This window comes from Ictidomys tridecemlineatus, chromosome 7, assembly GCF_052094955.1.
Source record: "Ictidomys tridecemlineatus isolate mIctTri1 chromosome 7, mIctTri1.hap1, whole genome shotgun sequence".
NCBI classification, from domain to species: domain Eukaryota; kingdom Metazoa; phylum Chordata; class Mammalia; order Rodentia; family Sciuridae; genus Ictidomys; species Ictidomys tridecemlineatus.
The window spans coordinates 122,480,600-122,497,573 of NC_135483.1; the positions used below are offsets into that span (position 1 = coordinate 122,480,600).

Sequence of the window (16,974 nt, forward strand, 5' to 3'; positions counted from 1 at the left end):
ATGGCTTTCAATTCTTTTGCAATGAGTTTGCTGCCAGAACACAGGTGTCGTGAAACCAAAATGGTAAAGGTAAAGGTAAAGGCTCACATCAACATTATTGTCATTGGACACATAGATTTGGGCAAGTTTACCACGACTGGCCATCTGATCTACAAATGTGGTGGGATCAAAAGAACCTTTGAAAATTTTGAGAAGGAAGCTGCTGAAATGGGAAAGGACCAAGTATGCCTGAGTCTTGGATAAACTGAAAGCTGAGCATGAGTGTGGTATCACCAATGACATCTCCTTGCGGAAATTTGAGATCAGCAAGTATTATGTGACTATCATTGATGTCCCAGGACACAGAGTCTGCATCAAAAATATAATTGATTAGAGGAACATCTCAGGCTGACTGTGCTGTCCTCATTGTTGTGGTGGTTTTGGTGAATTGGAAGCAGGTATCTCCAAGAATGGGCAGACCCATGAGCATGCTGGGTGTGAAACAACAAATTGTCGGTGATAACAAAACGGGTTTCATGAGCCACCCTACAGTCGGAAGCGATGTGAGGAAATCGTTAAGGAAGTCAGCACCTACATTAAGAAATCTGACACAGTAGCATTTGGGCCAATTTCTGGTTGGAATGGTGACAACATATTGGAGCCAAGTGCTATTATGCTTTGGTTCAAGGGATGAAAAGTCACCCATAAAGATGGCAGTGCTAGTGGAACCACACTGCTTGAAGCTTTAGACTGCATCCTGCCACCAACTTGTCCAACTGACAAGCCTTTGTGTCTACCTCTCCAGAACGTCTACAGAATTGGGGGTATTGGTACTGTCCCTGTGGGCCAAGTGGAAAGTGGTGTTCTCAAGCCCGGCCTAGTGATCACCTTTGCTCCAGTCAATGTCACAACTGAAGTAAAGTCTGTTGAAATGCACCATGAAGCTCTGAGTGAAGCTCTTCCTGGAGATAGTGTGGGCTTTATGTCAAGAACATGTCTGTCAAAGATGTTCGTTGGGGCAATGTTGCTGGTGATAGCAAAAATGACCCAACAATGGAAGCATCTGGTTTCACTGCTCAGGTGATTATCCTGAACCTTCCAGGTCAAAAATTTGTTGAGCAAAATTAGTTAATTGCAAAAGAATACACCTTAGGGGCTAGGAATGCAGCTTGGTGGTTGTAGATCAGCATGCAGAAGGCACTAGATTCAATCCCCATTATGGGGGGTAAGGGGGGGGGGAATACATAGTACATGATTCCATTTATATAAACTCCAAAAGCAGGTAAAACCAATCTGCAGATAGATATCATTCTGGGGGTTTGGAGGAGGCCTCAGTCTGTTTGGTGCTGCTATACTAGAATGTCACAAACTGGGTTATCTATAAAGAACATAAATTTATTGTCTTACAGTTCTAGAGGCTAAGAAGCCCAATACCAAGTTGTTGGCCTTTGGGGAGGGCCTTCTTGCTGCCATCCCCTATGGTGAAGAGCTGGAATGAAAACAGAAAGAGAGAGAGGGAACCACCCACTGCTATGAAAATGGCATTAATCCATTGGTGAGGTGGAGTCCTCCTGACCTAAACACCTCTTCATACTGTCACAATGGCAACTGGATTTCAACATGAATGTTGGAGAAAACACTCAAAGCACAGCAGAACATTTGCTTGGAAAGAAGCATGAGGAAATCCTCTCAAGTTCTAGAAGCAGTCAACGTCTCATTTTGTCAGAATCCACTGAGCTGAATATGTACTGTCTGTGTATTTTATGTGAATTATACTTTCATAAATATGATAACAAAGATAATAAAAGTAAATCTTTTAGAGGATCCCAGTTGTATTTCTTAAAAACAAAAATTGTAATATCAGCACTTTTTTTTAGTAATGTTAAGTAAAACTTAAAAGTCTAACATCATCTTCTCCCAACCCAAGAACCTAGACAAGGAGGGGTACATGAGAAAGATGCTGAATCACCAGGGAGAAAAAGTTATTAAAAATGACATCGGTTGAGGTCGGGTTGATCCACCGAGGCTTTTCCCCAAGTGGCACACAGTAAGAAATGCCTCATAGGGTAACTCTGTGGTTTTGCTTTACTCAAGGACTATTAGATCTGTGGGAAGGAACTGGAACAGAGTTACTGAAAGTATTAAAGATCTAATCACTTTTTTTTATCTCAGGGGGTAAAAATGTAATGGGTTTGCTGATGTCATGTCTAACTAAAATATACAAATGGAAAAAAGGAGTTCCATTTTTCACTAATAATTAAAAAAAAAACCTGATATATTACCTAACTACTAAATAGAACATACTATTTTTCTCTAGTCTTTTCATATTAAAAAAAAAAATGTTACCAGCTAGGGATGTGGCTCAGGGGTGGGGTGCTTGCCTGGCATGCATGAGGCCCTGGGTTCAACCCTCAGCACCAATAAAATAAAATAAAAATTAACATGACAGGGGCTGGGGATGTGGCTCAAGCGGTAGCGCGCTCACCTGGCATGCGTGCGGCCAGGGTTCGATCCTCAGCACCACATACCAACAAAGATGTTGTGTCCGCCGAGAACTAAAAAATAAATATTAAAAATTCTCTCTCTCTCTCTCTCTCTCCTCTCTCACTCTCTCTTTAAAAAAAAAAAAAATTAACATGACACACTCAGACGAACTTCACAGAAAGATCTTTACAGAAAGACTCCAAACACAGGATAAGAGATTTTGTTCCCTGAATGTTGGAGGAATGATGTCTTATTTTAGTGAAATGTAAAGTCACTCATAGGAAAATCCATCCTTAACCATTTCTTTTTCCTTTCTTTCTTTCTTTTTTCACCTTCTATTTTTACAACTCTTCTTGATATTCTCAACATATTGATTTATATTTAAAAGGTTGTTTTATTGTGAGCCAGAATAAGACTTTCCCTTTATTAAATATATGTGTGTGTGTGTGTGTGTGTGTGTGTATAAAACAAAAAGAACAAATAAATAAAAAGCAACAAGAGAGTTTTGTGTCAGGCACAGGGTCACACACCTGTAGTCCCAGAGGCTCAAGAAGCTGTGGCAGGAGGATCAAAGCCAGCCTCAGCAACTTAAGCAAGGCCCTAACCAACTTAGGGCAACTTAGGGAGATCCTGTCTCAAAATTAAAAAAAAAATAATAAAAAGGGCTGGGGATGTGACTCAGTGGTTAAGCGCCCCATGGTTCAATCCCTTGTACCAAAGTAGAGAGACAAAGAGTTTCGTACAAAATAAAAGTCATTTTCTCTCCCACATAGCAATCCAAGCATAAGGATGCTGCAGTTTCACAGTGTTAGGAATCAAGATTTTCTGTCTTGTTGCTCCTTTGAGTTGCTGTGTGGTATTTCTCATTGCTCTGCCACCTTCATCCAAATGGTGCATGTCTATGTTTCAGAGAGAAAAACTGATACTCATCACTTCCTTACATTTCATTGGCCAGAGATTAGTCACATAGACACTTTGAGATTTGGCCATCAAATCTACCACTTGCCAAGCCCTGCACACAAAAGCAGCCTTATGCCTACCTGAAAATTCCACTAGTAAAAAAACACCCGCACGGGAGAACAAATAGTGAAGAACAATTAGGAGACAAAGACCCAGTTGTCTTCTATCTCCCTAAAAATACCCCATAAGACTATTCTTTTGGAAGCAATCACCATTTGCATTTTTATTATAAGGTAAGAAGTTTGGACTGCCATACAAACATAGCTCTCATTGACACCCAAATTCTCATGGAAATGATAACAAAAAATGTATTTTTTTAAAGGAAAACTTCAAAAATTAAAAGCACACGAAGAATGGAAGAAGTGCTAATAGCAGCCAAGAGATGGCAACAAAACAGACTTGTGATAACTGACTTAGCAGACTAGAGGAAGCTGAAATTAGATGTTTGTGGTAGGGATGAGCGTAGGGATGCCAAAAAGCATGGAGAGTTGGTTGCCAAACTTTTTAAAGGTCCAGAAATTACGAGCGCAAGTTGTCTCCGAATGTGGGAAGCATTCGGTGAAAACATGATAGCTTGCATAAAAGCAGTTTGTGACATTATGATATATTCCTGGCTATCACGTCACATAGTAAATCCTAAGACTCTCCCCATTCCAGAAGGTTCCCAAACCACAAGGCAGGGGAAATGTTGCAGACAGGTTCCTAGAGGTTAGTATGGAAACTCTATACCCTTTTCCCCTAACCTCTCCCCATGCATGTCTTTCTCTGTATCGTTTGTAATAGCCTTTACAGTAAACCAGAAAACATGTTTCCCTGAGTTCGATGAGTTTCTCAGGCAAATTAATTGAAGCCAAGAAGGGATTCAGTTACTGTCCATCAGCCGTATGCATTAACTGACCTGTTCCATATATCTCAAATGATTTTAAAAGATGAACGAATATAATTACTGAGGTTACATTCCCTACATAGCACTTTTAAATTACATATATTTAATTAATTTAAAAATTCGGATATTTGTTGACCTACACAAATTTATTCTCAAATTGATATGGAAAAACACAGGTCATGGAATAGCTGAAACTGATGGACTTAGCAAACAATATTAAAAAGTTGAGTAAGCCATCGGGCTTTTATATTCATTTGCTGAATTAAGGCAAATGGAATCAGGAGGTAAGGCTGCCATTTGTAGACTTCTACTGTGTACCATGAAAGTGTTTTAATATGAATACATTTGTGTTGGTCAGATTTCCATCACTGTGACCAAAATGCCTGGCAAGAACTACTTAGAGAAGGAAAAGTTTATTTTGGATCATGGTTTCAGAGTTCTCCGTCTATGATCAACCACCTGCTCCATTGCTCTGGGCCTAAGGTGAGGCAGGAAAAACATTATGGAAGAGGAAAATTGATTGGTGGCCACCAGGAACTGAGAAGCTGATGTGACTCTATTTTGGAAAAAACAGCCTCTACCTTAGAGCAGGTCCTGTCCAAGGGGTTGGGGGGTGACCCTTGTTCTTGGAAAACCCACAGAGCATTCCTAGGCATGTAATTACCCTGCTGAGTTATTTATCTGTGAATAACAGGAAAGTCCTGTGGCGCCAGATGTCCTTGACTCAGCTAGTTCCTGGAAAGACCAAAGAATGTTTGAGGCCTAAGGTTTGACCATGATGACCCATAGCACATATACCCTTGCAACCCCTCGCGGCTTAAACCAATCAGTTCAAACGTGTCCACCTCTTGAACTAACCAATCACCTTTAGCTGACTTGTTCCAGCCAATGAATGTGCTAATCAATGTTAAGAGTTGTTGTTTGATTTTCCTGATAATCTGTGTGATGTTGTGACACATAGAGTATCCCCAAAACCTATAAAATCTCACTGAACAAAGGACTGGGACTCACTCCTTGGAACCACTGAGTCAGAAACCGTTGTGAGTCCAGGCTCCAGTATGCAATAAAGACTCTTGTGTGCTTGCATTGGATTCGGCTCCTGGTGGTCTTTTGGGGTCCCCCAAATCCGGTATTACAGAAGCAGAGAGAAAGCACGAAGAGAGAGCATATAAGGAGCCAGGGACAAAATATAATCCTTGAGGGCACGCCCCCAGTGATCTACTTCTTCCAACCACATCCCACCCATGAACTTACCACCCAGTAATCCATTCAATTTATTAATCCACCAAATGAATCAATCCACTGATTGGGTTACATCTCTCATAATCTAATCATTCCACCTCTAAATAATCATGCATTTTCTAACACATGAGCTATTGGAGGGATACCTAATATCCAAACTATGACAATATTTCTCATACAATAAGAAAGATATAACCAATCTAACATAAGTGGACAAATAATTAGAACAAGTAATTTCACATCCAAGATATGAACAAAGATGCTCAAACTTTATAGTAAACATAGAAATAGAATTTAAAACTATGAAAGATTATAGGGTAGGGGCATAAGATCTTTCAAAATGTTAAATATGTGCCACTTTTAACCAAAATATGTGCCACCTTTAACCTAGCTCTACCTCTAGGAATAATTTGTCATATAGGAAAAGTACATATGTAATACAACATATCTATGTTGGCATTGTTTGTAATAGAGAAAAATGCAAACAATGTAAAGTCAGAAATGAACTTGGATAAATAGGAATCACCAAATTAATTGTGTTTAGGCAATATGATAGCACACTCTGTAGTCTTAAGAAGTGAAGGAGGTCTATATGTACTGGTATGAAAATGTCTTCAGGGGCTGGGGATGTGGCTCAAGCGGTAGCGCGCTCGCGACTGGCATGCATGCGGCCCGGGTTCGATCCTCAGCACCACATACCAACAAAGATGTTGTGTCTGCCGAGAACTAAAAAAAAAATAATAAATATTTAAATAATAAATAAGAAAAAAAAAAAAAAAGAAGAAAATGTCTTCAGGATATATTGGATACACGAAAGTACATGTCACAGAGTAACATGATATGTAAAAACTCAGATCAGCAAATGTTGTGACTACCTGTGTAGGAATAAAAAGTCACAGCCAGGGGGCTGGGGATGTGGCTCAAGTGCCCGCCATGCGGCCCGGGTTCAATCCTCAGCACCACATACAAAGATGTTGTGTCAGCTGAAAACTAAAAAAATAAATATTAAAAATTCTCTCTCTCTCTCTCTCTCTCTTAAAAAAAAATGTCACAGCCAGGTATGGAAGAACACACACATCTGTTATTGGCGATTATCTCTGGAGAGGGACAAAGATCATGGGTAGCACCAGGAGAGTGAGAGCTAGAAAAAAAGTCTTTTGAGTTCCGTCTTACATATTTCTGTATTGTTTGAAAGTATTCCCACAATAAGATCATTCCATGTGTTTCTTTAGTACTCATATTTCAAGATATGACATGTATGACATGTGTGCATGTGTGTGTGTGTGTGTGTGTGTGTGAGTGTGTGTGTGTCAAATTGTCGCTAATATCAAGTAACTCATATTATTAGGTCATAAATTGAACTGAATTTATTTGATTTACCTGAGAATATAGGAATAGTATAATATTGATAGCCCCAAAATCTTATCTCTCATCTAATTTATTGGACTCTTAGATTTGTGCTGTTTTTCAGAGATTGTTCGCAAAGATTACTAAACAACTCCCTTGGCATTGCAGACAAAGGCAAATCTGGTCCTCATTAGTGAGTCATTCTCTTTGGCTCTGGTAGAACAAACATGGGATTTCAGAGACATAGAAGTATGCCTTTGCCCTACTCTTAGATTGTAAGCAAAAGAGAGTGAAAAAGTCAACCATTGTTTTCCTAGTCAGAGAATACTGCTAATCCATTCCTAATGGTGCATGCATTTTTAAACTTATCTTCTGAGGACCTGTTGGATTTTCGACTATTGATCCCACCTGTCAGCCTCCTGTGACATTTGCAAACTTCCTTCCTGTGTTTGCACTGTTTATCTGTCAAGGCTTTTGTTTGAAAATAACTGAAACAAAGGAAAATTTATTAGAAGGTCATCACAGCTGACTGAATTAATGAAAGCCCAGATGGAAAGGCTTGAGAAATGGAAATCATCTCAGGGGTGACTGTGTGATCAGGTCAAACAGAAACCCAGGCAACAGTCACCCAACAGGACAATGAGGTTCCTGCCTCGGTAATAAATCCAGCCTCCATCTGTTCCCATTCCCATGCCTTTCATGACGAAGTACACAGGAGAGTGTCCAAGAAGATGATCCAAGGTCATATGTCCCCAGAATCTGTCCAAGTCCAAGATGAGACCATTGAGAGTATATGTATTGGGAGATTTTTCAAAAGTAGATAAGCGTACTAAGACAAAATGCCACAGTTGGCATGGCCATGGTCAAGAACAAAATTGCTTGGCCCTAATAGGGACATACTATTAAACACCATGAGATGGGCTGCCCTAGCAATTCTTAGAGCACCATCCTTAAGTCGCCCTTGCCTTTTTCATAAGACCACTCATTTCCTTGTAATAAAACATCTTTCTAGTCTCAATCAATTACCAAGTTACCTTGTTTCATCAGCAACCAACAAAAAGTCAAATACTTGAGAAGGGAATGATTTAAAGTACATATTAAGTAAAGAATGGGCTGATGTGGATCACTCTTTTCAACCACAGGAAATTACAATCAATAGGTAAAGATAATGGGTTTACCAAACATATTAATATCCTCTCCTGAAATCCTGTTTAGACAGTCCTAAATGGTTATATTTTTAAAGATCTCTATCTAATATGAAGGTTTTGAAAGCTAGAAAGCAGATGTGAGAGTAGCAGCTACCTTAACAGAAAAGAAAGCTAAGTCCTGTCTTAGTAGTCAGAGAGTCCAAGAGAAGAAATGAACTTGTGCTGTAGAAAAAAGGAAAAAAGGCTCAGGAATTGATAGAGCCAGACACTTATATAAATAGTTAACCATGAGGATTGTTTGAAAAGCTGTTAAAGAGTCATCATTACTCCCAGATCCACCTCTCAACTCTAACCAGCTTGGCTATTGCCCTTTTGAAATAAAAGGGGAAAGCATTATGAAAACAGCATGGAAGAGCTTCTCAAATGGAGTCCGGGGGCCGTTAGGAAGCAGGATTTATGCCTGACTCCAGCTGCTCCTAGGAATGGAAACTTCAGTCACCTTCTGACAGCAGGCATCAAGAGCAGGAGATTCCATTGTGCCCAGAGAATCAAGGTTCACATCAAGAGGTTATCAGAGGGCTGGGGATATGGCTCAGTGGTAGAGAAGTTGCCTAGTATGTACAAGATCCTGGTTTCAATCCCTAGTGCCAAAAAAAAAAAAAAATACATTCAAGAAGCAGAAGACAGATCTTGAGATTTTTTTTTTTTTTTTTAAGTGATAGCAGAAAAGAAAAACTCAGCAGAAGCATTGGAAGATAAACTTAGGTAAGTTAAAAAAGTAAAGTTCAAAGTTCAAAGTATAAAAAAAAGATCAGGAAAAGTAGAGGGTAAGACTGGAAGTTCCAACATCTAATATATAATAATATGGATGCTAGAAAAAGAGAACTTGGAAAACAGAGAGGAAGAAATCATCAGCAAAGTAATCAAGAAAAACTCCCAGTACAAAAAAGCATAGACACCCAGATTTTAAGAACACATCATGCAACACCCTGGAGGAAAAACTTCCAAAATGACACAACTTTTTGAAAACTCTGAACACTGGCAACATGTTCTGAATTTTCAAATGTTAGGATATGTTAGGGTAGGGCAGAATATGTTAGGAGATCTTAGGGTAAGGCAGATTGAAATCAAAATATCAAACTTCTCAGCCAGGGACAATGACACACTGCTACAATCCCAGCACCACATAAAGGTAAAATAAAGATATTGTGTCCACCTAAAACTAAAAAATAAATATCTTTTAAAAAAAAGAATTCTGTATTCAACCAAATTACCAACCAAGTATTTCAGCCAGAAAAGAGATGAAACATTCCAGGAGAATAATGGAGGAGATTTCCTTAAAAGGACTGGATATAAAGATTTGGGCAGAGCAAAATCACAAGCACTGGCAGGAAGGGAAGAATACACAGAGGTAGCTGTGTGCAGGTGGTCATAAGACAAGGGCCCCATGCTGTAGCAAAGGATGCAGACAACTGCCTCAACCTGGAAAGGGAATCAGATAGCCCAGTCTCGCCTTCTCCTGCCTCCCTCCAATCTCCTGTCAGTACTTCCCATTAGCCATACTAACCCCTGAGGTCAGACTGCAGGTGACCCTTGTGTTGGTATTTATAAACCTTGGTCTCTCGGGAAATAAAGCAAAGTGAGGAGGTAGAAAAACTTACAATGAAATTTGTAAAAATTTGTTGAAACATGTAAATATTTAGAATAATGACTGTGACCTCTTTTTGCCCCAGGACTGGGGATTGAACCCACCGCCTTGCATGTGCTAGACACTGAGCTACATCCCCAGCCCTTTTAATTTTGAGACAGGGTCTCACTAAGTCTTTCAAACTAGCCTCCAACTTGGCTCTTCCTGCTTCAGCCTTCCAAGTAGTTGAATGCCTATCACCTTTGAAACACCCAATATATCTTAGTTGTTATCACTGTTATTTTATTTATTGTTATTAACAGGGAACAATTACCATTCAGATGAAATCAAACATTGACAAACTTTCTATTTTCTAAACCCTTTCTTCTTTTCCTAATAAGAAACTTCAATACAAATATATAAAATGCACTTTAGAATTTTATTAGCATTAAAAAAAAACAATTATCCACTGACTCCCAGGGACTTTTCAAATTTTATCCAGATTTATTAGCAATACGTCATTTGGAATAAATTTTTTACTGGACTTACTAGTAGTGATGTGTAATTCAGAAGTACTATGACTATGACTGGGCAGAGTTAACTATTAAGAACTGGCTTAGTGCTACCATCTTCCAAGAACATGTTATGACCTTAATAGTATCTTCCTGAGAAAAAACTTAATCAGATCACCACAGTGCAATGTTTTACGAAATAATCCCTAGAGGTGCTGAACTTGATGGGGTAATAATGGCTTAGGAAGGGCAAGGCACAACATTATAAAATAATAGAGTTGGATTGACCTCAAAAGAGGATTATTTCAAAACAGAAATAACCCTTACTATGCAAAATATATTGTTCAGTATTTCAAAAGTAATCATAACCAGGCATGGTGGCACACACCCATAATCCCAGTGGTTTGGGAGGTTGAGACAGGAGGATCTCGAGTTCAAAGACAGTCACAGCAAGTCAGGGAGACCCTGTCTCTAAATAAAATACAAAATAGGGCTGGGGGTGTGGCTCAGCGGTGGAGTGCCCGGAGTTCAATCCCCTGGTACAAATAAATAAATAAATAATCATGGTAATATAAATTAAAATGTCTATGAGATACCAATTTGGATCTACCAAATTGGCAAATATTTTTAAACTATGATATTCAGTGATCATTGGAGTGAAAGAAAAAAGTGGTACTGAAGGGTAACTGCGATTGTATATTAAAAATCCTAAAACATTCATACACATCATGGCAGCCCATGATGGAGAGACAGATAAGTAAAAGGATATCATTATATGCATATTAGAGATATGTCTTGTGTGTGATGGGAACATACAGAAGGAAAGCATTCAAGAGATTAATTGCCAGAGAACACTGCACAAAGAAGGTGGTATTTGGATAGGATTTCAGAGAAGTTCCGACACGTGCAGTGACACTTCTCCTGAATAACACAATTACAAAAACACTGTGCAAAAATTTAAAGGCATGGAAAGGCAAAGGCTATTCTTGCAATAGTAAGATTGGTGTGGCTGGAGAGTTGGGAGATAGTGCCTGGAAGACAAAGAGGCAGCATTTGAAAAGGTAAGCAAAGCTCATCTGCAGCACTATTACCCCCAAGGACACACACACACACACACACACACACACACACACACACACACACACACAAAGATAAAAGAACTGAACAACAAGAGTGACATACCAAGTTAGCAAGGAAAGAAAGAATAGGTATGCTGAAGACACAAATTGGGTGTCAACCTACTTTACATACAAACAGAGATATGAAAAATTGTGGTATATATGTGTAATAAGAATTGTAATACAAAAAAAAGTGCATGTATAGAAACATGAATTGGCATGAACATATTTTATATACAAAGATATGAAAAATTGTGCTCTATATGAGTAATAAGAATTGTAATGCATTCTCCTGTTGTGTATTTAAAAAAATAAAATCAATATAAAAAAAGAAAAAAGAAAGGATAGGTATGAGACAGTCAATGGCAAGTAACCTGAGATGTCACACCACAACTTTTAATTATTTATATGATAGTTAGATTGACTATTTTGAAGAAAAATACCAATTTTAATGAAGAAGTAATATTTGCCATTTTCACAAATAAATTTCTAAAAGCATTCACATATAAGCACAGCAGAAAGTGACAGAAATGAGGGATGGCTTTTTGTGTGTGTGTGTTGCTGGGGACTGAACCAACAACAGATGAGCACTCTACCACTAAGCTATACCCCTAGCTCGAGGTTTTGTTTTGTTTTACTGCATTTACCTACTTATTTATTTTTGGAACTGTGGTTTGAACCTGGGGGTGCTCTACCACTGAGCCACATCCCCAGCCCTTTTTATTTTTTATTTTGGGACAAGGTCTCACTAATTTGCTTAGGGCCTAGCTAAATTGTAGAGGCTGACTTGGAACTTGCAATCCTCCTACTGAATTGCTGGGATTAGAGGCCTGCGCCACCATGGCCCACAAAGAGGATTTAAAAACAACAAGAAGAAGATCTGAATGCAGCAGCTAGCTGGCAGTAACTGGTGTTAACTAAGTGAAAGAAGAGCAGCAGATATCTGTCTGCATTCTAAATCTCCTTGTCCTCCTCCCCGCTGTAGAGTAACTTTCTCCTCCCTCAGAAAGTCTTTTCCTTCTCCCCATCTCTTCTTATTTGGGAAGTCCTGGCAGGGAGTACAGCACGCCTTCACACTCTGCTGAACACATCTGTTCTGATGTGCTGAGAGGGACAAAACCAAAAGGGGAAAAAGAAGAAATTCCCCTTGGAAAATCCTAAACACATTACTGTCTCTGGAGATATTTTTCTTCTCTTTATTTCCTCAAGCAACATGTGTGGGTGGGTGTGTGGGAGACCGGTGGGGGGGGGGGGCGGATAGAAAGAAAGGAAGGAAGGAAGCAAGCAAGTGTTGAAAGTTACTCAACTGCCAATCAGTTTGCAATCCTGCTGCCATAAGGTTGAAGTAACTAAAAAAGTAAAATGATTTATATAGCTTGGAAAAAAGTAAAATGATTGATTTACTTGTAAAAATTTTTTACTTGTAAAAAAGTAAAATGATTTACATAGCTTGGAAAAAAAAAATGTTCTGAAAAATCTCTTGGCCTCAAGAAATGTCCCCTAGCCTTCCTAGTCCTTAGTTTGCAAAGAGAAGTAGGCCTCCTTGCTAAAGCTTGCCGGCCTCTCCAACTATGTCCCAGTTTGCTACAACTCCACTGGAGAAATGGCTGTTTTCCAAGTGAGACCCGTTTCAGATTCTCAGCCTCAACAAATGTGCTTCCTTCGCTCTGAACATTTTGACCCTGGCAAGTTTATTTCACCAAGATACTAACACAGCTTAAAGATAATTCTTTGTTGAAAGATTTGCATTTATCACTATTGGCTACTGTGTTTCATCTCAATATGTGGAATATTATCTCTGCCTTGGCAGTGATTAATGGGCCAGCCTCCTCCTTGATCCCAAGGCCATCAATATCTCTGAGGATGTTGGTGCAGTGACAATGTCTTAAATAGGTGTAAAGACTTCCTTCAGCTAACAGCCCATTTCCCCTCTCCCAGAGATAACACATTGACCTTACTAATGATACATGAACATGAGTCTGCAGACTGCGGTCTTACTCTAGATTCTGATAAAAATGACCTTGATAGCCAGTTTCATTTCTCTGGGCCTCCATTTCTACATCTGCAAATGAGAATGTCAGGAAGAAACTCCCCAGGTTTTAAATTATTTATCAAATAATTTTTTTAAATTTCTAGGTTAATTTAATTTTAATTACTCAGTAACCACATTGTCATTTTAAATAAACAAACTCTGATAATCCTAGCTACTCAGGAGGCTAAAGCAGGATGATATTGATCTCAAGTTCAGCCTGGGTCACTTAACGAGTGACCCTATCTCAAGAAAAATAAAATTTAAAAAGGGCTCCGGGTGTAGCTCATCAGAGTCCTTTTATAGTTAAAATGCTTGTAAGGCCCTGGGTTCAATCCCCAGTGCTACGAAAATAAACAATGAAATAATACTGGTGAATAAATGTCTCCTCAGGAATCTTGAAATTCTTTCTTCTCTTCCTTTACACTGATGCACTGTGGTATTCTATGATATGGCCCAGCCATCATTTATTTAATCATTTTCCTGCCAATTGATATCATGATTGCTTCTAATCTGATGATAAACAATGCCAGACTGAACACCCATGGAAGTTGTATATTTTCTAAGATACCTGTACTTAAAGCAAAAAAATCTGTACTGGGAGCTTTGTCCTCACCATAAATTGGCTAATAATTAAAAGAAAGGTCCAGAGTGTAGGCAGAAGTCTCCCGAGAGGAAGGATGGAGTATGGCAACAAGACGTTTGCATTTGAATGCCAAAGGCAACCAGAACACTGGGGCCTGGGGTCAAGTTAGCCTCAGCTCTGAGATAGTCACTTGAAAGGACACCAGGGCTGACTGAGTAGGCCAAGACTGAGCAACAAGGAGGGCTTATAGGGGGAAGTAAATCCTAGAGAGAATCCAGGGATCTTGCAGCAGGATGACCCCCCACCGTCTCACCACCATCCCCTCCCACTTCCCCCGCCCCCACTTCCTGTACTGAGGATTTAAGCCACTGCCTTGCATATGTTAGGCAGATGCTCCACCACTGAGCTGAGCTGTATTCTCAGCTTCAGGGGCACTGACCACTGTTTTTTTGTTTGTTTGTTTTAGAGACAGGGTCTCCCTGAGTTGCTTAGGGCCTTGTTAAGTTGCTGAGGCTGGCTTTGAACTCTCCATCCGCTGCCTCAACCTCCTGAATAGCTGGGATTACAGGTGTGTGCCACCACACTGGGCCCCTTTTTAGCTTTACTTTGAGACAGTCTCCCTAAATTGCAGAGGCTGTCCTTGAATTTACGTCCTCCTGTCTCAGCCTCCTACATCACTGGTATTATCAACTGGTATTATCAACAGGCACAGGAAGAAACTCTCTGCTGAGTCACTGGTGCCCTAGAGATAGGAGACAACACAGAATTCCTTATCTCACTACTTAATCCAGCACTTGGTACATCCTGTGAAAGGAACTCATGTGTTCACAGGCCACCCACCACAGAAAGGGGTCTGGACACTTCTCTTCGCTGCTACTATGGAGGCTGCTGAGGGAACTCAGAAACGACCCTGACTTGAAGAATTGACACTAGTGAGAAAAAAAACCTGGACCAGAGGAAAGCAAATTCATGAAACAAAGTAGCAAAAAAAGAAGAAGAAGAAGCCCCTTTCTACTGAAAACATCTTTTGGGTCAAGGAAGATTGATAAACTATCTTCAAAGACAATAAGACCTACATGAACTAAATGTCAGGCTCCATACTAGGAACTTTTATAGTCAACGTCTCCTGCAGTCCTCACAAGCGCTCCAAAGGGATTATATTACACATCCCCATATCCCGTTGGGCATATGAAGACAGAAGCCATCTCCTCCCTCTATTGCTTGCTTGCTTCCTTCCTTCCTTCTTTCCCACCTTCTCTCTCTCCTTCTTTCTTTCCTTCAACAGACACTTTTTGAGAGTTTATGATATGGCAGGCATATTTGGGGCACTGTGAACTCAGAAGTGAAACATGAGATAAGACTCCTTTACTCTACCAATGACACATTGATGACACCTAACAAATGGAAATGAAAGCATATAAACAAGCAATACTAGATTGTAGTGAATGTGATACAGAGCTTTAAAATAGGGTGATACTGAGGGAACAGAGGGTTGATGGAAAGGCTCCACATCTTGACTCTGATGGCAGTAATCAAACAGAATGTATTTGTCAAAATTCATAAAATCAATTCTTACAAAGAGTGACTTTGACTGCATGTAAATTATACCTCCAATAAACCTTGACACATAAGGTCCTATAAGAAAAACAAAAGCTCCAGGAACTGTGGGGCAAGCCTGAAATCCCAGTGAAAGACCCCCGTTTCCCTGTCCAAGGAGAATCACATGAAACACTGGCTGCAAAAGCGCAAGAGGTTTGTTTATTGGGACACAGGCGCCTGCGGGTGCCCAGCAGAACCTCAGCCGGAGCTTTGGTGAGCTGGCACCCCGGGCTTGGGGATACAGAAATTTTTATAGGGTAAAGGGGCAGTTTTCACGCGCAGTAAACAATAGGTTTCTTATTAATTTTAAACCCAGCATATAGATTACCTAAAGGGCAAAGTTGTTTTTCACTGTATACTACTGAAAAAGAACCACATAAAAGCTACATATTTGCACTCCGGTCCTCTTGTTCCTGCTTATTCAGGCATGCCTCAGGACCTGGTTCTCTGTCCTTTTTCAACCGGTTACACCTAACTAATTATTTGAATAACACCTCTGGTGCCTGCGTAGGTTTGTGACATGCCTCGGTGGTTTTGCAACTAGGCCTGACGTTGTTGGGCTGGGGTCTTTCACCAGCGGCTCTGGAGGCTGAGGCAGGAGGATCGTGAGATCAAAGCCAGCCTCACCAAAAGTGAGGCGCTCAAGCCACTCAGTGAGACCCTGTCTCAAAGTAAACTAAAAAGGGCTGGGGATATAGCTCAGTGGGTACAGTTCTTGCCTCTCATGCACAAGGCTCTGGGCTCAATCCCCAGTGCCATAAATAAATAAATAAAATACAAAAGGGCTGGAGATGTGGCTCAGGGGTTGAGTGCCTCTGAGTTCAGTCCCTAGTAATCCCCAGTAATGAAGCTGAGTGTGAGTACAAGAGAGAAGGTGAAGGGGAAGATCATTTCAGAAAAAAGTACAGTAACTATAAAATTCCCTGCAGTAGGAACCAGTTTAGCATGCTCCAGCTAGAGTAGAGTGGGTGAGGTTGGAGAAGTTGACAAAAGTCGGAGTCTGGGAAATCAGTATTAAGAGACTGATGTTATTTTACTACTACAGGAAAACTTAAAAGATTTTTAAGCAGGGAGTTATAAGATCTAATTTCTGCTTTTGGGGGGTTAGGGTGATTGCTGAGATTCAAACTCAGGGCCTAGTGCATGCTGAGCATGTATTCTGCCACTGAGGAGCCTTCTGTGACTTGAAAAGAATATTCGGGTTGCTATGTAGAGAATGACTTGTAAGGACCAAGAGTGGGAGGAAGGAGATAGAAAGCTATTTTGAAAGTCCAAGCAAGAGATTACAGGTGCCATGGACCAGGTGTTAACAGAGGCAGGCATAGCAGTTAGTGGTATTGTGTCAGGGTAACAATAAATCCCAATCTCAGTGGTTTGATGCAGTAGAATTTTGTTTGGTGTTCCTGATTGATGTTTTTACCAGCCTCTGTCTGGTCATATAGAAAATGAGAATTTTT

The 16,974-nt window shown here is 40.0% G+C and overlaps 1 pseudogene; it reads left to right on the plus strand.

Moving 5' to 3' along the window:
• LOC101968078 (elongation factor 1-alpha 1 pseudogene) lies at window positions 1-1,107 on the plus strand (annotated as a pseudogene).
• Window positions 1,108-16,974: the final 15,867 nt, after the last annotated feature.